Source organism: Rattus norvegicus, chromosome 6 (genome assembly GCF_036323735.1).
Source record: "Rattus norvegicus strain BN/NHsdMcwi chromosome 6, GRCr8, whole genome shotgun sequence".
Taxonomy (NCBI): Eukaryota; Metazoa; Chordata; class Mammalia; order Rodentia; family Muridae; genus Rattus; species Rattus norvegicus.
In genome coordinates, this window is record NC_086024.1 from 95,081,946 (window position 1) to 95,101,771 (window position 19,826).

Consider the following 19,826-nt stretch of genomic DNA (forward strand, 5'->3'; position numbering starts at 1 on the left):
GGCGGAGCGGAAGGCGTGGGCGGGGGGCGGGGCAGCTGCAGTGTGGGTCTGGCGGCAGCGGGAGAGCTGGGAGCTGCGAGTAGGCTCGGCGCCGCTGTAGCAGACGCCGATTCTGAGTCGGACGCCTGGCTCTGGCGACTTTGGAGGTACGCGCGGGTGCAGGCGCCGGCCTGCTGGCCCCCTTTCTGGGACGGCGCGCCCTGGCCGCCGCTGTGCCCCCTGCTGGTCTAAAGTGCGATTCCGGGCTTTGCGGCTCTCGGCGTCTTTCTTCTTTCTCACGGGGCTCTGGGCGTCGGGCACCGGGCGGGCAGGTCGCCTCTCCGCGAGTTGGAGCTCGCCCACGCTGGGGCGGGAGGCCGGGGCCCCCAGGCAGCCGCGACCGCGGGGGAGGCGCGGAGCTAAGGGCCCGGGCTCTGCGTTTCTGCGCCCAGGACTCTGGCTCGAGGGGCGCCTGTCTGTAGTGCCCCGTCTGTGACTAACTGGGACCAGCCGTGAGTCCCGTGCACCCGAGCGATGTGCGGTATTGCCTGTTGTGCACGCAGGCCGGGCAGCCAGCTTGGGAAGGCACCCCAGCGCGGCTGTCCCGTATCCCCGCCAATGCCTAGTGTGGGAAACCCCTGAGGGGAGCCTCGGGGACACACGAGTCCGGGGTGCGGCCTGCAGAATTTTGGTTTCTGGAGGAACTTATCACGACCAGGTAAAGGAGACCACTAGCCTTCCCTCCGGGAAAGCCGGGATGTGAACAGATCGGGGCCACCCATGTGAAGTCTACAGGATTTAAACAACACTTGGAGTTCTGGCATGGCTTAGCCTAATGGTGGAGCGCTTTCTTAAAGGCAAGGAATAGATGGAAAGCTGTCAAAACAAGCACATTTAAAGTTGAAATAAAAGCTGGCACAATTTTCAGACCGTACAGTTTTGTGGCTAGTGTCGGAAGAAATACTGCCTCAGTGGCCCTCTTACACCTTTTGGGGATTTGTTTATTTATTTATATAAGCAGCCAGTATGTTTTGCTAGCATTGCCCCCCGGGAGCTGTGTAGTGCCCACAGTGGGGAAGGAAAACTTGTGCAAGGGTTCTCGGCACGTGTGAACGTGGAAGGAAAAGTGTATACCTTGCCAGATTTTCCACACATGATTCCCTCCTTTCTTTGGACCAAGTGATGTGTTTTTGTTTTGTTTTGTTTTGTTTTTTACCGGTTTTCGAAGCATCTACTTTTAGCTTTTGCATGAAATACCCCCTGTTGCCACAGTGTGTAGTTTGGGGATTAGAGAATGCTTTTGGAGAAAGCTGCTAGTGGCTTCATTTTCCAAGAATGTAAGTCATTTCCTTTCTGTGGTTTCAGGGAGTTGATACTTCACAGCATCAGAAACTCTGTGGGGAAATTTTTCCGTAATACATCTGTCATTTAAAGGGCTTGTGACTTTTGAGTTTTCTTAAGGACTGTGCATAAATTTAGGCCCGTCATTGTTAAAAGGACAAAAATCGGTTTTGTTTGTTTGTTTTCTCCTATCCCGAATCTAGAGTATTGAGACTGCAGTAGAAAGTTTTAACAGCCAAGACCTTGCAAATGGCTTGCAGGATGGAGAGTGGGGGGAGGGGAAGAGTGCAGAAAGGAGCAGGAAAACAGATGCCTTTTGCTCTGGTCCTTTGTAGTAAAACTTCTAGCACCTAATCATTTTCCTTGGGTGTGGTTTTGAGAAATTATAGTTTTACGTTAAAAATGAGAATACTCCACAATTGGAGGTGGTTGACATTGAAATGTGAGGTTTTTAAGGGGAGGATATGTTTGTAAACATACTGACTTCATATTTCATAGTAAAGTAGACCTCTGGTAGATTATTAGATGGAGAGGGTCCCTCAGGGGATATCCCATATCAAGTCATCTGCAGGATATCTTCTCCAGAAATCGGACTGACTGTAATAAGAACTCCCCCCACCCCCCTTCCCCCCCCACACCGCCCCCGACTCCCGCTCCCCACCTACCAGCTTTGAGTCGCTTGTAGGTACTGGCGATCTGACGCTGATGGGCCACACTAATCTCAGTTCTTTCAGGGCTCAAAAGATTCTGAGACAGGCAAGTCTTTCTGTCTTTTCCATAGCTTCCTTTTGGGGGTTAACAGGGGTAAGATATGAGTTTCAGATACACAGTCTAAGTGTGTAGATTTAAGATACCCCTGGCTTTACAGGAAAATACCTGAAAGCCACACAGGCAGGCTGGAGGCCCTCCTTTTAAAACAAAATGCCAGTGTGCTGTACAGGTTTTTAAAAATGTGTCATTCAACTGGGTTGGCTGAACTCAGGGGTCTGTTGTGGACCATTCCACATTTAACTATACTTATAAAGCTTTTGGCTTTCAGAACTTATGACATAATGGGCTGTGTAGCCTTTTGTGGCAGTTGCTTGGAATGCAAGTTTCAGATAGAATTGTTTTGGACTGAGCCCTCAAGTTTTAGAGTTTTGTGTAAATGACTCCTGCCTCCCAACTAACTTTCTGATAAAAATTCTTTCCAGTTTTCAACTTGGATGTTATACATATTGATTTCTAAAGCCCCGTTTTCTTTCTTTAAAAAAAAAAACCTGCAAACAATTATTTTATTACATGAAAGCCAGCACCAAGAAAAGATTAATTCAGTCCAGATGTAGAAATGTATGTGAATTGTGGATTTGGATGATCTCAACAAGTTTCCCTTTTGTTGATGAGGCTGCCTGGATCCCAGATGGCATCCACCAATTATCCCATAGGCCTGTTTCTGAATTGAAGTCTGAATTTCATGGACTTTCTCCAAAGTCGCTTTAACGTTACTTTAAATATTGTCAAGAATAGAAAGCGTCCTGCACATGTGCAGAGAGGGCTATTGTCCTGTTATCCCTAATAAGTGCCTCAGAGTGGTACATGGAGTCCGCTTCTTTACGTAAGAGCAGGAGGACACTATTTAGGGTAGCTAGCCTTAAAGAGGGTTGGCTTTAGTCGTTTGATTGTAGCTTTTCTTTTCCTTTTTTAAAGGGGGCTGGGGCGTCAAGGGAACAGACAAGGTTTCAGGTGTTTACAGTCTTCAACAGAATTCAGCTGTAAGAGTTTGTGGCTTCAAGTGTGTTTTGTTATTTGACTAACCTCAGCCCTCGGCCCCCTCCTCACTCTATACAAGCACGGTTTAAATGAGAAGATGGAGTGATAGTTTCCAAGAGGCAGGGTTCCTCTATGTAACCGCCCTGGGCCTGGAACTCCGTCGACCATAGCAGCCTTGAACTGGAAGAACTCTGCCTGCCTCTGCCTGCCTCTGTGCTTGGGTTTAAGATGTGCACCACCACCCCTGGCCAGGCTGATAAATGTTTAACAGATTGGTACTCCTCTAACACCCGAGTTAAAAGAACTCTGATGAGCATTTCCAACCAAGTGCTTTTAGGAAATCTTTGCATGACTGTGGGAGTTTTGATTTTGTCTTTTGGTTGGTTTGGTTTGGTTTTTTGAGACAGGGTCTTACTATGTACCTCTGGCCGTCCTGAGTAGACCAGGCTAGCCTCAAACTCAGAGACCCATTTGCCTCTGCCTCCTAGTGCTAGAATGTTAGGATTAAAGGTGTGAGCCACCACTTCTGGCTTTTGTATGATTTATGTAACTACACATTTTGTAACTTGACTACGTTCTGGTTATGCAGGAAACCGGATTTCTATGAAGGTGCTTATGAGTAGTGAAATTTTAATTAAAACCCATTTTCTCTAAAGCTAAGCAGGAAAAATGGTATTCCTGGCTTCTCTGGCTAAACTTTGATGGATAGGGGAGAGGTGAGCAGGCTTTTCAGTTTGTGCATTGTCCAGGGGAAGAGGCTTTGCTGATCTACATAAGTAAGAAGAAACAAATTAAAGGGATAATCTGAGAAGAACCAGGTAGCAGAATATTGAGCTCTGGGCTACTTGGAAAATGTAAACATAGAAGGATAAATAATGAAAATCAGCGTTGAAGTAGGAAGAACTTTCTATTTGAAAATAGAAATTAAAAGAGTATCTTTCTAGCTGGGTGAAGGGCAAGATCGGAGTTGATGTGCCTGGGGATCTGTCCACATCCTGCAATGGGCTGGCAATTGATTTGTCCTGGAAACCTTGCCTCCCCTCATGTTGGTTCACCAGTTTGCTGTTAAGTGATGTGTATGGGCTGAATGTCACTGTTACTCAACCGCTACCCATCCACATCTCCTGTTAAGAATGGAAACTTCTGTGCCTAAGTGCTAGTGATTAGACAGACATGTAATCGGTCAGTATCGGTTTAGAAAGCTGTTAATACATACTTGATAAAAACTGTGGGACCAAAGTGTGCTGCAGCAGCAATGCTGACATTATTAGGTTTGGGGTGGAAGTAGGCTCTCTACACATCTCATTTTCCATGATTTAGTGGTGCAATTACTCCTGCTGCAGGTTTGTATGTGGTCACTCTTTGAATGCATCAAGTGGAGCGATCACGCAGTGTATCAAATTGATCAAAGGAAGAGTACAGAACACTGAGAAGAAGGAAAAAACTGATCTGACAGCTGGCTCTGTTGCTCCAGGAAGAGAAAATGTGTTGAGACAAATTCACAGATGAACCAATTGTAGTCCTAGGGAGAAGGCAGTGCTTACCTGGGGCTTCCCCAGCTTTGTCTCTAGCTCAGCCTTCTCTTGCTTTTCTTTTCCCCCATCTGCATGCCCATTGAGGCAGCTAACAGTAAGAAGCTAGGGATTCGGGTGTTGCCCATGTGATTATATTTATTATGTTCTCACAGGGCAAGATTCTGCTCAAAAGTGTCAATTTAGAAACAGAAAATCCTGCGTGGATTATCCTGGGGGTATCCTCAGTTGTTTTCCAGCAATCTTGTGATTTATAGAAAATGTTTTAAACTAGCATACAGCCATGGTCTCATGGGAGAGAGAAAGTCTTCCCCAAAGTAAAGCAAACTCAGGAACCGGCTCTCTGGCTACATTAATAGAAATGTAATTAATATTCTCCCCACAGGAAACAGCATGTGCTGCACACTTTCCGTAACTAGCTGGCTTTCTTTCACACCTTTTGGTCCTTGCTTGTCCTTTTGGTCCTTGTTTTTTTGAATCTGTTGATCACTTATATGTCCAGAGAAATGCACAACTCAGAATCATCTAATACTGATCTGATTTCTTTTCCTTTTTTTATAATTTTTTTTAAGATTTACTTATTTTATGCATGAGTACACTGTAGCTGTCTTCAGACACACCAGAAGAGGACATCAGATCCCATTACAGATGGTTGTGAGCCACCATGTGGTTGCAGGGAATCGAACTCAGGCCCTCTGGAAGAGCAGTCAGTGCTCTTAACCGCTGAGCCATCTCTCCAGCCCCCATTCTGATTTCTTCCCTAATAGGTTAGTTTTAATCTGTCTTAGATTTCATCTAAATGGAATCAAATATATAGGTTGTTGTTAGGTTTTCTTGTGTATTTTCCCTCTGGGGGGTCGGGTGCTGTGCCTCCTTCAGCCCAGCGGTGTCATGCTCTACATAGAAATTGACATAAACATTGGCGGTTCTCTCTCTCTCATTCCCATTGTATGTCTGTTTCTGCATTCTGTTATCGGACACTTGGGAAAAGGGCAGGAGGAACAGCCACACTGCAGGTTTAACATGAAGCTCAAGGTTTATGGGTCACAGTTTGAATCGTGTCAGCTAGACTGTGCCGGACTTCAGCTAAGCGTCAAAACCAGGGAAAGGGGCCTTAGATGACCTGTCAGCTAACCCATCACTCTTTAGAGGTGGAATGACTCATACCACGTCTCACCGTAAGGACCGTGCCACATGGGAGCTTCTCCAGACCTGGCTGCACGGAGCAGTGCAGGTTTTGCCCTGCAGGGGAGAACATAGGGCTGGAGCCCAGGCCTTCTCATTCTAGTCTGCCTGGAGGCTCAGTGCCTCGAGGATAATGGCCCTGTTCTGATTCATCCACACTGCTCTCTGACTCTCGCATGGTCCAACCTGTCGGTCAAAATGGATCTGTAGCAAGGTGAAGTCTCAATTCCTCCTTCCCCCTCTGCCTGTGTGCCCTCCATGCTGAGCTATTGGGATTTCTCTTTTCCCCTCTCTGCATCTATCTTGTCTTCCTCCTGTCTAGGATGGCCAGTGAGATGTTGGATTGCAAATGCTGAGTGGGTATCTTTAATATTTTTAAAATTATTTATTTTATGTAAATTGGTGATTTGACTGCATGTATGTTTGTGTGAGAGTGTCAGATCCCCTGAAACAGGAGTTACAGACAGTTGTGGGCTACCATGTGGGTACTGGGAATTGAACCCTGGTCCTCTGGAATTACATACAGTCAGTGCTCTTAATGCCTGAGCCATCTCTCCAGCCCATTTGAGGGCCTCTTAATTTGTTGTTGTTTCCTCTGTTTATGCTTTTCCTTTCTCTCTGCAGTTTCCCTCCCTCTGCATCTTCTCCCCCAGCAAGTAAATATCCTCAGAACCATCCAATCTTCACCAAAAACAGTGTCGAAGTTCTGAGATTGAGTGCTTTGGTCCACCCTGGGAAGCACTTAACAAGAAGCCCAGGATTTTTTTTTTCTTTTCTTTTTTTCAGAGCTGGGGACCGAACCCAGGGCCTTGCGCTTGCTAGGCAAGCGCTCTACCACTGAGCAAAATCCCCAACCCCGAACCCCAGGATTTTGATCTCACTGAGAGACCCAGTGATGAACCAAGAGCTGGAAAAGGATGCAGATGCTCTCATGTTTCCCTGAAGGACAAAGGACATTTTCATGGTTCCAGACAAAGCTCATTAAAAAGGTGGTAGTGGATGATAAAATTACAAGAATTTAAAATAAGAGTATATCATCATCGGCCCTGTTGTAATGAAGTACTACTTTCAACAGCAAATTCCATCTATGTATAATCTTGGAAATGTTTAGATATAGTGACCAAAGATCCCCTGACATACTGCCCCGTAAGCTCACAAAAGGAAGGGCCCTGATAGTTTGAAGAGTATATAAAAGAGGCAGGGAAGTGAAATGGTAAGATGAGGGGTTTTGTTTGTTTTTTCTAAGACAGGGTTTCTCTGTACAAGCCTGGCTGTCTGGGAACTCACTCTGTAGACCAGGCTGGCCTCAAACTCAGAGATCCACCTGCCTCTGCCCCCTGAATGCTGGGATTACAAAGGTGAGCACCTCCACTGGCTGGTTAATGGAAGTTATTTTTTAAGTTAGCATGTATTCATTTTATACAGTGATAGGTTTCAAAAGATGTTTCCATTACCCCTCCCCCCGGGGTCCTTCCTGTATCTAGCTATTATTATTTCTCTTTTCATGTCACAGACACATATGATTTCATTCATATATATATGTATATATATATATATATATATACACACACACACATGCATATATACATGCACATACATATATATATGAAATCTAGGGAGCACATATTAGAGAAAATGTGGTATATGTCTTTCTGACTTTGGCTTAATCTCACTTAATACAGTAATGTCCAAATTCCTGCCATTTGCATGCAAATGATTTACTGTATGAGTAGATAAAATCTGTGTACGCGCGCGCGCGCGCACACACACACACACACGGAAGGGGGCAGGGACTTTCTTCATTCATTCATTTGCTGACTGCACAGCAAGCTGTCGTCGTGACTGCATGTCTCTAGTATGCTGACCCGGATTCCATTGGGTAGCTTCAAAGCCACTTCCTGGAATCCACACTCTGCTGTTCTCCATTGAGTAACTGCAGAAATTACCTGCGCTTTGCATTTCCTTCCCTTCTGTAAAATGATGGGTGATAGGAAGATGACCTACCCCACAAGGTTCTTGTGCTCATTAGATGAAATGCTGCCAAGACAACCAGCCTGGGTTTTAGCATCCAGTAAGCGGTCAAGCAGCTATAGCTATTCTCAAGAGGAAAGTACCTATAGAAAGATAAATAGGCCTTCTAGAGGTCGCCTTTGTGTACCACTAGCTCATCGGATTTTCTTCTCAGGAAAAGCGCAACAAACCTGGTGATCTCTCTTCGAATATTGGGCAGTTTGTGCCGAAGGAAGAGCAGCTGGCCTTTCCCACTGATCACACTAATTGATGGAAAGAAGTTCCCCCACTTCCCTAATTGGGTTTTCCTTTACAGATATCAAACAGTAAATTCGAATATTAAAAATATCCTCTTTATGGTCACTAGTACTGGGTAAAGTACTTCCAAACTTAAGAGTAGCAGAGGACCCTGGTTTCTGCTCACACACCCTGCAGAGATTCCCATGAGCCCTTTTAAAGAAAGCCCCATTGCTAGGATGAGCAGGTGTTTAATACATACACACGCATGCACACACCCCCAGTTCATATACTGTGAGTCAACACTTAATGAGTTTCTGTTATTGGGCTCAAAGTTTAAGATTTTTAAACCATTCGTTCAGAGGAAATTAATAGTCCGAAAGTTTCAGAGGGAGCATTTAAGCCAAAAGGAATTTAATTTAAGCACATTGGGAAGATGTATTTACATCTAAACAGCATGATTACAAACGCAGTGATCGGCCAGCCAGACTCCAGCATGACTCGTGCTGTATCTTTCTGATCTGTTCCTTGGGGCTGGGGGTGCTACCTCACATGACCTGTTCCTGTCTCTGCACTCTGAAAATCTCAGTAAACTTGAGTAAACGGAACACTTCAAAAGTGTACACTAAGCCCAACAGAGAGCAGGCTTTATGAAGTGCTCAGAACTGTGCCAAAGATTGGCTGCAGTTCCTGCCAGAGGCCACCTGGGTAGTGAAATACATGCACATGCACGGGAGAAGGTTTAGATGTTTCTGGGTAAGTGATAAATTGAGCCTCAGCTATCAGGTAATGAGCAGTGCTGGTGCAGCGTACATCATCTGTCCCCAGCTCTGGGTGCTGAGACAGTAGGTAGGAAGCTAGTCCGAACTCCATCTCCAGGACCTTCCTGGTATGTGGGAAAAGCATCAAGTATTAGAAGAAAACTAAGATAAAATGGCAGACTGCTCAAATTCAGTCATTCATTTAAGGTAAATGAAACCAGCATATACCAGGTTGTGTTGTAGGCCTCAGAGATACGCAAGTAAACAGACTAGAGAAAAAAGGCCCCACCTTTGTGTTTGCTATTAAGAGATAAACAGTAAGTAGAATACATTTTATGTGATAGGAGAAGGTCAGGACTATGAAACAAAAGGAGGTCAAGGGACTGGAGAAATGCTGGTGCAGGGAGATGGGGACATTCCTGCTAGAGGTACAGACACTGTTATTGGCCTTAATAAGTTCACAGTGAGTTGAGAATGCTGGGAGTTGGGAGTCTGCTTAAATGCACCTGCCTGACTGAACAGTACAGCTCAGCTGCACAGTGCTGGGGAGTGTCAGAGGTGTCTTGTCATCGTGTGTGCTGCTCAACATCAGGAGAATTGGCCTGAAGACCACTAGCCCAGGAAACGCCAAAAGCCAAGGTTTGAAACATGATTTTATTGTGTATGAATTTTTACATTACAGTAAACAACAATACCCCTCATTATCTGCAGTGTAATTTAGAAAGATTGGAAAAGTGAAGGAGCAGGAGTTGGTGAGAACCATGCAGAAGGTCTGAACAAAGCATTCCAGCAGGGGAGGGGGCCAGGGGAAGGGATGGTGCAGGCTCAGGTAGGATGTGTCTAAGAGGGCTAAGAGTAGAGGAAGTCTGAGAGCTCCGGTGACTCATCAGGTAGGGCCTGCCCAGGATATTAGAAGGACTCTGGCTTTTACTGAGTAAAGTAGGGGAGCTGTGAGTGTTTTGACCAAATGGGGAAGCGCTTTAGACTGTTGTTTGATGGGAGTGCTAGCTGGAGGGGAAGCAGAGGATACAGGAGTTGTCAGAGGTAGAAATGGGGTGCCAGTTAACCACCACTGTCAGTAATCCACCTGGGAGAAATAGGCAAGAAATCTCTGAGAAACAGTAGTGGTCTGACCACCTATCTAAGCACTGAGCTCAGGCAATCAGGGTCACACCAAAGCCTTTTGCTTCGTTGTGCCAGTGCTCGAGATGGGCAGGATTCTCAGAAGCTGCGCTGTGTAGTGTCTGCCTTCCAAGTGGAGAAGCTGAAGAAGTGCTTGGCTGTATGTGAGTCTGGAGCCCAGGGGAAGGGTCCAGAGTTTGGTTGGCAATTGCTAACAGGATGTAGATCAGACAACTTGTGTAGACAGAGAAAGACACATGAACCAAACCTTGGGACAGATAATTATTTATAGTTAGTAGAGAAGAAAAGAAACAATCCATGCATTAAGAGGCATTAAACCAAAGAACTTCCACACATATTTCCAGGGAGTGGCTTCTTCTTTGAGTAGTGATATTGTTACCAACACCATCGACCACACCATGAGTAGAGGAACTGAGTTGTTTTTCCATCTGTGATGATGCACAACAGGGTCCATGTTGGGACATGTTATCAACAGATTTGAATTTAGAACAAGCTACCAGAAGAAGGATATAGCTGGGGATGCTCCTGAAGTCAAGTAAAGAAAATGTCTCCAGGAGGAGGGAGAGAATGAGTGATGTCACACATTGCTCTGAGGTCAAGTGGGGTAAGGTTGGAGAGTCATTCTTTGGACTCTTGAAGTCCTTCTAGAGCAAGGCAAAAGTTGTGGTAATAGCAGGGGCAGGGACAAAAGCCCAGTTGGAGAGGGTCTCAAGAAAATGAAGACTACACAAGATAATTATTGTTTGTAATTCTGTGGCTTATACAACATTTAATGTTGGTTGTGTATATATTTTAATATGGCGTAGGATTTCAGAAATTGGGTTGTTGGGAGCCATGAGGGCTTCAAGGCTCCCCTTTTAGTTATCACTAGTAATTGTCTGGTTTGCAGATTGTATGCAGTCTACTTATTTTGAAATAGGAAAACCCTTCTGATGCAGTTTTGAAGTTGCAAGTTGAATGTCTTTTACTAATGACTATGCTGAAATCACTTTACACAAGACTGTTTTGTTCGTCCAACAGTCTGTTCTTGAATTCAGTATATGAGGTTTTTTTTGTTTGTTTTTTGTTTTTTTTAATAAGAAAAGAGCTGTGTGCTTTCAGGTGGCATTTTCTGGAATGGTGGTAGGTATAGGGTGTCCCAGCTCTGCATAGGACCCAGCAGCCTGGAAGTCCTCATTCACAGAATGGATTAGGGGAATGGGTTCTCAAGGGTCAAGACAAACTTCTCTGTAGTGTGCTTATTCCATACTTTGTTAATGGTTTTCATGATGATCCTTATTTCTAAGCATGTGATTAAGCAATTTTTATAATTCTATAATTCTGTATCTTATATCATAATTGGACACCAAGAATTTTCTCTTCCTGGAATTGTCTTTAATTATAATGCTAATTTTATGTAATACTGTCATCAAAGTGAATAAACACGTCTCTGATACTAATTATCTTTTCTTTCTCTAAGCTTATTAAATACTAATACTTAGGCTTTGAATGTGCAAGGATTTTTTTGGAGCATTAAAAGCTTAAGAGTGATTTGGGAGAGTTAAGACTTGGTTACACGTATTTGAATATTGTTTGGTAATAAAAGATTCCTTACAAAGTCACTAATCATAGAGAAATGCCAGAAAGGGTAAAGACTTCGTTGGCAGTGGGCGAGATGGCTCACGTTTTTTGAACAGTGGAGCGACACTGATTATAGCCTATTTCTAGTGGCTGTGGTGCAGGCGTCTAATGTCAACATTCTCTTAGTGTCTGCCCAGTCAACACTTTTTTATTACCATTTTGCATGTTTTTTCAGCTGAAGTTTACAAGTCACTCTGAAGTTAGTTGGCTATAATTGACCTGTAATAGAAGAGCACACAAGACCAGTGTGGAATGATTCTGCAGTGCAGTATTTTCCATGGCGGGTGCTGTGGTGGGCCAGACTTTAAGCAGATTTCGAAGTCAGCGTTAGGTCTCTTCTGTCAGCGTCTGTAGGATGCTATCCAGATTTCTTAGCATGGGATTTTTCATGCCAAACCAAAGCTGCATGCCCGAGGCCCACCAGCAAGACTGGCTGTAGACATAATTTAGCTTTTAACACTTTTGGTTGCCAACATCTAAAATTTGGGGAAATTGACGTTTTAAAAAATTTTATTTTATGCCTTCCCTTGAAAAGTCAGAAGTCCTGGCAGTGACCTGTTGGCAGAGCGTAAGAGTTTCCTTCTTTGTGTGGGAAGCCCTGCAGGGCCCAGCAGAGAGCCAGTGTCCACCCCAGCTGGACTTGTGGGGCTTTCCACTGTAGCTTGCTCCATCCACAAGGCTGTGCGTTTGCTGGATGTGTGTTCTAACTAGTTGTTTTCTTCCCAGTGTTGTTTCAGAACGTCAGAGGTCTAGTTAAATGGTCTTCCCCATCATCCTGTCTGACACATTAACACCAGGCCGCTTCCTCTTCTGGGCTCTCTCTCCAGAAGCTGGGCTCTGTGCTGATGTTGTTCCTCACAGCTGAAACCTGGCACCTACCACTTCACATAGACACTGTCACATGCATAACCCCGCTCACCCCACTCACTCCAGCCCCCTAGTCATTTCTTGAAAGCAAAGACCATACAATTTACTAGTACCAAGAAAGTTTATTTTAGATTTACTAGATTAGCTGTTTTGATTTAGTTTCTAGTATATAGTACTCTATAATTACACTGGTGGAATAGAACTAGAATTCTGTAAAATCTCCCTCAAATTGTACTTTCTAGATATATTATTCCCTGTCCTAGCCTCTGCATAACCTGCTGGGAATCCATTCACTGATCCTTCAGCTGCCTTCCATGTTCTGTCCTACTGTATCACTGTGTGGTGTTTCCAGATAAACGAGCCATATTGCTTATAGTTTGGGGGCTGGAGTGGGGCTATGCTTCATCTTAATGATGAACACCGTCACAAACCTAAGTTTTTCATCCATTTGACAAATAATGTGTACATTATGGTGCCCACTCCTACAAATCGTATCTTCTAGCAAGAAAGATAAGATTGATTGGTTGGTTGATTGATTATTTATTTATTTATTTGGTTTTTTCAAGACAGGGTCTCTCTGTGTAGCTCTAGCTATCCTTGTACTCTCCCTGTAGACCAGGCTGGTCTCAAACTCAAAGATCCACCTGCCTCTGCCTTCCAGGTTTTTTTTTGTTTTTTATAGACAGGATCTCACTGGCCGTCCTAGTCTAGTTCACCATGTGTACCAGGTTAATCTTGAGCTCAGAAGTCATCAATCTGTCCCTTCTGGTGCACACCTGTAATCCCAGCACCTGGAGGCAGAGGCAGGAGGATCTCTGTGAGTTCCAGGCCAGCCTGGTCTACATAGAGAGTCTCAGGACAGCTAGGCTACACAGAGAAACTCCATCTTCAAAATAAACCAGTAAAAGAACAAAAGTATACAGTGAGATCCTAGAGCGGGTTCTCTGAGTGTCTAGGAGGGGCAGAAGAGGGATGCCACAGTGACCAGTCTCTGAACTCCACATCCTTCCTTTCTGTTCTCCAACAGCAGGCTTTAAAATAATCAGAATATAAAAACACACACTTTGGGAGGAAATTAATGAAGATTTAATTTCTGTACCTGTCAGAATCAGGGGGTGGGGTTTGAATGTTTAAAAAGGGAAAAACAAATTTCCAGAGAGATTTCTTTGGCTGTTGTCATCGGAACTGTGTGAATAATACTTTATGATGCCAGGATTTGTTTGGTGATTCAATCTGTTTTCAATCAAGTGAAAGACAAAAAGAAAATTAGGCTGAAAATGTAAGACAGCTAATTTGCAAAGTAACATTTTTATGAATCTGTTCACTATTCCAAAGACATTGACAGTAAGGACTTTTCTCAGCACTCCTCCCCCATGAGACTCGGGCTCCCTTTACTTAATGAGTTCAGCCACATAACTGAAGAGTGCCAGTATTTTCCCATCTGATTTCTTTGGGGGAGGCCCATGGAGAGGAATCAGCTGTGAAGTCTTCACCATAACCGGAAATTTCTCATGGTTTTCTTCCAAAGAGAAGGAGTTCTCCGCTTAACCAAACCTATATGAATACAGTGTTAAAGTTGATTTTTTTCATAGTAAGTTGAAGTCAGCTTCAACGTGCCAGTTTGACATCTTTTTTAAGGAATTCAAGTTACCCATAGAAGGAGATTTTAAAAAAATAATAATAGTAACATTTTAAGGAGTACTACTTCAAACAAACCCAAGATTTTCAAATGTAACATTAAAAATATTTTTTTCAAAAATCAAATTAAGAAACAGTTCCCTCTCACACACACATAAATGTCTAGTGCCTGAAATTTACAGTATATTCTAATTAAATACATTTAAAATAAAGCCTCTCTAATCACAAGAGTTCATTTTCTGAGCCTACTTTCATTTTAGACATCTGAAAAAAGGACATTTAGATGATTTCTAACTCACTGCATTATTTGCTTTTACAGGTGCCTAGAGAAACATAAAAAAGAAATTTCCATGAAGTCATAGCATAAAACCTGGTCCAGAAAGCTAATGGAAGTGACCCAAGATAGAGTATGAGAAGTATGGTGTTAGGAACTTGGGAATCAGAATGTTACAGAGAGAGATCTAAATTAATATATTTAATGTATGTCTTAGTTAGGGTTTTAATGCTATGAACAGACACCGTGACCAAGGCAACTCTTATAAAGGACAACATTTATTTGGGGCTGGTCAGAGGTTCAGTCCAGTATCATCAAGGCAGGAGCATGGCAGCATCCAAGCAGACGTGGGACTGGAGGACTGAGCGGAAGGCAGCTAGGATGAGGGTCTTAAAGCCCACACCCTCAGTGACACACCTACTCCAAGGCCACACCTACACAGGCCAAGCATATACAGACCATCACAATATATAATCTATTTTTTGTTGAATAGACATTGCAGTAACATTTTAAATTGCCTAAGAGATTGGAAAAGCTATGAAATTTTGTTTGAGAGCTTGGGGGTGCTGCCTTGGGGTCAGCCAAGTTGCGTTTTGGGGTACCCCAGTCCTGGTAGGATGGTGTGGTGGTGACTCCTGTGTGTGTTTTGTGGTGTAGCACAGTGATACTGTTGGGATGTCTGTGTGGCATTGCAGGTAGGTAGCAAGCAGCTTGACAACAGGTCGATCCTAGATCCTGGCCTCTGCATCTTGACTCCTTCCCTGCCACCTGGAACACAGCTGGGTCTTGACCTGTGTCCAGCAGTGTCACTGGGACTTTGTTCCTTCTGGCAGTGTGAGGTCGCTCAACTAGCACTTGGGTTTACACCTTTAGCAAATCACCTTGTGACCTACTGACCTATAAGTTGAACAAACAACTCCAGAGAGTGTGTTCTAAGTCTGACATATGAGTAAAATCTGTGGTCTCCTAACAGCAATACATATTCTGCTCTTAATATTTGACAAATATTGAAAAAAATAGAAACTTTGTTCCTTAAATATTCAAAAGTCTCTAAGTAGAGGCTGAGCATTTACAACTGCCAAGGAGCAGAAATGTCTCAAAGACCGCTGCATCACCGAAGCCCACAAGAGCTGGGAACGGGAAAATTGACCTGGAAGGGTTAATGAGTGGACACCTCTATCTTGTGCAGTCAGAGCCCAGCAGAGCTCAGTACTCTTTAAGGACTGTGCTTTCCTACCACTAATCACCTTGTTTGATAAAATCATTACAGTATTTGAAAACTGGGGCACAACATTTTTATCCCTACACACACACACACACACAAACACACAAACACACACACACAGAGACTTTTTTTTTTTTTTGAGGTAGGTTCTCACTGCATAGCCTTGGCTAGCCTGAAAACACCACTCATGTTAGAGCTAGCCTCTGACATGCCACAATCCTGCCTCAACCTCCCAAGTCCTTTTGGTACCTTAAAAAATCAATTTTAGTTTCTGCCAGATACTAGCAACTTATTTTCCTCAGCTCACGTTGGTTTTACCAGAGAGTTTAATTTCAGTCTAACTGAAGTCCACCTTTTAACTCATTTTTCTGCTTTTCACAATGGCTTCAAGTCAGCACAGAGATTCAGATCATTGACCTTTTAACCATAAAAAGCAAAGTCCTGCGTAAAACTTTACACTGAGGATCCTTTGTTGAATGCAGCTGTCACCTTGTTACTTAAATGAACCGACTAAAAAAGGAGTCTAAAATGAAGTGTTTTGAAATGATTATACATTGAAGGATTAGACATTAAGTTCAGGAACTTGATCTACTCTTTACAACTTCATAAAAACTGGAATGCAGAAGGCTATGAAGCCCATGAGATAATTTAACCACTGTTCTGGGGAAGTATTTCTACCACATACCTTCTATGAGAGATTCACTCACAGATCACTTTGAGAATGAAAACATGGATGACTCTTCTCAACATTTGTTTGTGTGCCAGAGATTTTGCTGAAATTCAGAGATGAGCCTAGCACAGGTCAACCCGAGAGCAGAGGGAAGAAAGTTTACACAACGCTACATACAACTGCTCTCCTGTTTTTGTTTGACAAGAAATTATCTTTTGTTTGTTCAGAATCTTTGCTCAGTGGTAACTTTGAGTCTTTGTCTTATGAAGTTGCTGGTGTCCTGCCTTTTGGGGTTCTGAGCTGAAGTGGAACCCAGTGTTGGACAAAAGCCAAAAGACTGATGATCTCCAGCCTTGTAACTTACTCTAAGTATACTGGGGACTAGAAGTTCATGGCTTCTGGAAACTTAACAATCTCTTGCTTATCCTGTGGCTGAAAACCTGCCGCTGGCTTCTTTAACTCTTCGTGTATAATTAAGTGCTGGGGAAACTTAACTCTACAAGAATTCTGAACAGATAAAAGATAGGGTTTTTTTTGTTACTGTTCTGTGCTTCAATAAGCACTTAAAAAAAAACTTGACTCTGAATACTTAAATAAACACTGGGGGAATTACAAAAAGGATTTATTGCTAATGCTCCTTTCTCTGGCGAGTCAGCCAGTAGCCCCTTGCTGGACATGTGAGAGACTTGGAGCTTGTTAGCTTTTTTTGAATTTGAGAGAAAAAGAAAGGAAAGGAAGTCACTCACACAGAGAACACACACACAGTGGGTGAAGTGAAAAATAGCTGCACCACCTTTCTCTATTGCTTTCAGCCTTATAGCTTTTAGACAAAAAGTTCTATGTAATCTCATAGATAAATGTTTCATAAAAGGGGAGTTACAGATACAGAAAGGTGTCAATAACAAGTTCAAAGCAGTGTTTCATCCTGTAAGCTCATTACAAGTTCAAAGCAACAATTTTTACATGGCCTTGCCTTTTCATGGTGCACACCTGTGGCTTCATCCTTAGAACTGAATGTTTCTCCTTAAACACAAATTTGTCTCAAGCCTATTTGTCTTTTTAGTGTAATTATGAAAGCTCATTGTATTTCTTATTATGCAGCCTTTACTTCCTATTATAATGAGTGGGCACATTCTATTCTTGATTCTAACTTCATTCTATCTTTCTAGCAAAACAACTAAAACCATCTCTCAAAACTTTCTTCCTAAGATCATTTGAATCAAATCAGGAATTTCTATAAAGTTATCAATTCATCTATACGGTTTTTCAGTCATGAAAGTTCATCTTTATGTTGATCTACAGGGAGTCTGCTCAGTAGGATGGGCTGATGCCTGGGAATCCTTACACTATGCAGTAGTGTGACAGGAAAGGCAGATCAGCTGCAAGAAGCAATCCTGAGATGAATTCTTGGGGCCTTGCCTCTCAGAGCTCACTGATCACAGACCATGCAGAGATGACGGGCCATCTCCAAGAAGGTCACCTTCTAGCCTTGGGCTTTCCTGGATGGCTCCTGACATTCCTGACATGCAGTGGATTTTTTTTCTTTTTTGTCTCACAAAATCACCACAACTTCCTGCATTTCAGTTCTAAGGTTGAGTTTAAAGCTCAGGGTTTAAGATGAAGCCCTGGGTTTACCAGTTGAGTCAATTTTACATTGTATTCGTTCATATATTTCATATATTACAAGAGGTTTGAGTTAATAACTGGTACTTAACACTAGTGGATATACAGATTAATTTTTAAACATTTTAGCTTTCCTGTGACAAATTGCATGCATGAAAAATAATGTTTACTAATTATAAGTAGATAATTGAGCCTTGGCAAATGTATTTGCTCAGTGACCAACAAAACAACTAGAGAGGATCTTTGTCGGGACCAAATGTTTACTCTGGCCCCAGTTTAACTAACACCCCCCTCCATTCCTTCTTTCACCTTGTTTTTATACATGGTTTCTTCTGTCCTTTAGTGTAGGGATTTTGGTGAACATGTTCATGAGTGATTTTATTAACACAAAGTTCTCAGTGCTTTGAATTTGTTGCCCATACACTATCTCCTTTTGCCTTCTTGGAGAACATTCAGCTGTCACTGTAGGTTCATTCATTCCCCTGATGATGAAGGGTATCTGCATTGTTTCATTTCGGAGCCATAATAAAGTTACTACGGATATCCACATTCTTCTCCTGTCTTAGTTGCATAGTATACAAATAGGTAACCTTAATAGAAGCTGTCTAATTGTTTTTGTAAAGCACCTTGTGCCATTTCAGGTCATGGGCAATGACCCAAGAGTTCTGCTTGCTCTGAACGCTCACCAAGCCCTGGCACTGTTGGTCTTCTAGGTTCTCTGTGTACGCAGGGTGACTTACCTTGGCTTTTGTTTGTTTCCTAGTGACTAATGATGCTGACTGTCATCTAAGCACGTACTTGTCATCCTCACATGTTCTTAGCCGCAGTAACTGTTCAGAATTATTGGCCATGTTTTTTAAAAGCTGTCAATTTTGTTTAGTTACAAGAGCTGTCTGTGTCATGTGTTTTAGGCTTGTTTAGAAACAGATGTTTAGGGGCTGGGGATTTAGCTCAGTGGTAGAGCGCTTACCTAGGAAGCGCAAGGCCCTGGGTTCGGTCCCCAGCTCCGAAAAAAAGAACCAAAAAAAAAAAAAAAAAAAAGAAAGAAAGAAAGAAACAGATGTTTAATTTTTTTCTGGTTTAAAGATTTCTTCATCTTTAAGGTGACTTTCAAAGGACAAAGTTCTGTGAGGGTTTTTGTCATTGTTTTGGTTGTAATGTTCTTGTTTTGTTGATGTCCTAAGGATGTCACAGAGATCCAAACATTTTCTATAAGTTCAGAATTTTATCTTTTTTAAGTTTAGATCTACAACTCATCATAAGTGAGCTTCTGTATAAGGACAAAGATAATTTTTTCCATGTCATTTCAATACTCTTGATAAAACTGCATTCCCTGTTAAATTATTAACTTTCGTCAAAAGTTAGATAGCTTTATGCAGATTTTAGTCCTGCACTCTTTGTTCTGTTCTGTTGAATATTTCTGGGTTTGTGCAGTTCTGTTGACCTATAAGTTAGATAGCTTTATGCAGATTTTAGTCCTGCACTCTTTGTTCTGTTCTGTTGAATATTTCTGGGTTTGTGCAGTTCTGTTGACCTATACACCTATCCTTAGGCCTGTATAGTACAGCTTTGTCTATCGTATCTTTCACAAGAATTCTGTGAATGAGATAGTAAGACCCACTTTGTTGTTTTCAAAACTATCTTACCTAATTCTGGATCCATTTGTTAATTTTTCATAGAGAAAATACATTGCAAGGTTTTAAAACTTTATTTTTAAATAATTTGAGACCCAATATAAATCCCAAAAAATAGTAGCCTCTACACTTGGAGAAAAAACATCTCATAACTATATAAACTATATAGGCTTTCAAAACCAGGAACTTGACATTAACATGAGACTCTTCACTATAGGCTTAGACTACAGTAAGTATATTTTGTCCTGGGTTTTGGGGGACTGTTTAGGTTTTCATTTACTTTTTCGAAACAGGATTTCTCTGTATAGAGCTGGCTGTCCTGGAAGTTCCTCTGTAGA

General features: G+C 42.6%; 1 protein-coding gene across 8 annotated transcripts in view; it reads left to right on the forward strand.

The window, feature by feature from the left end:
* Positions 1-12: 12 nt before the first annotated feature.
* The window catches only part of Frmd6 (FERM domain containing 6), a 73,604-nt gene continuing 53,790 nt past the window's right edge, over positions 13-19,826 (forward strand). For 3 of the 8 annotated variants that reach the window (NM_001399292.1, NM_001399291.1, NM_001271054.2), the window contains exon 1: positions 41-146. The gene's annotated coding sequence lies outside the window, so the exon portion shown is untranslated. Of the gene's footprint in view, positions 147-256; positions 698-19,826 lie in introns of those variants that run through there. The other 5 variants (XM_063261564.1, XM_063261567.1, XM_063261565.1 and 2 more) reach the window with 3 other exon arrangements.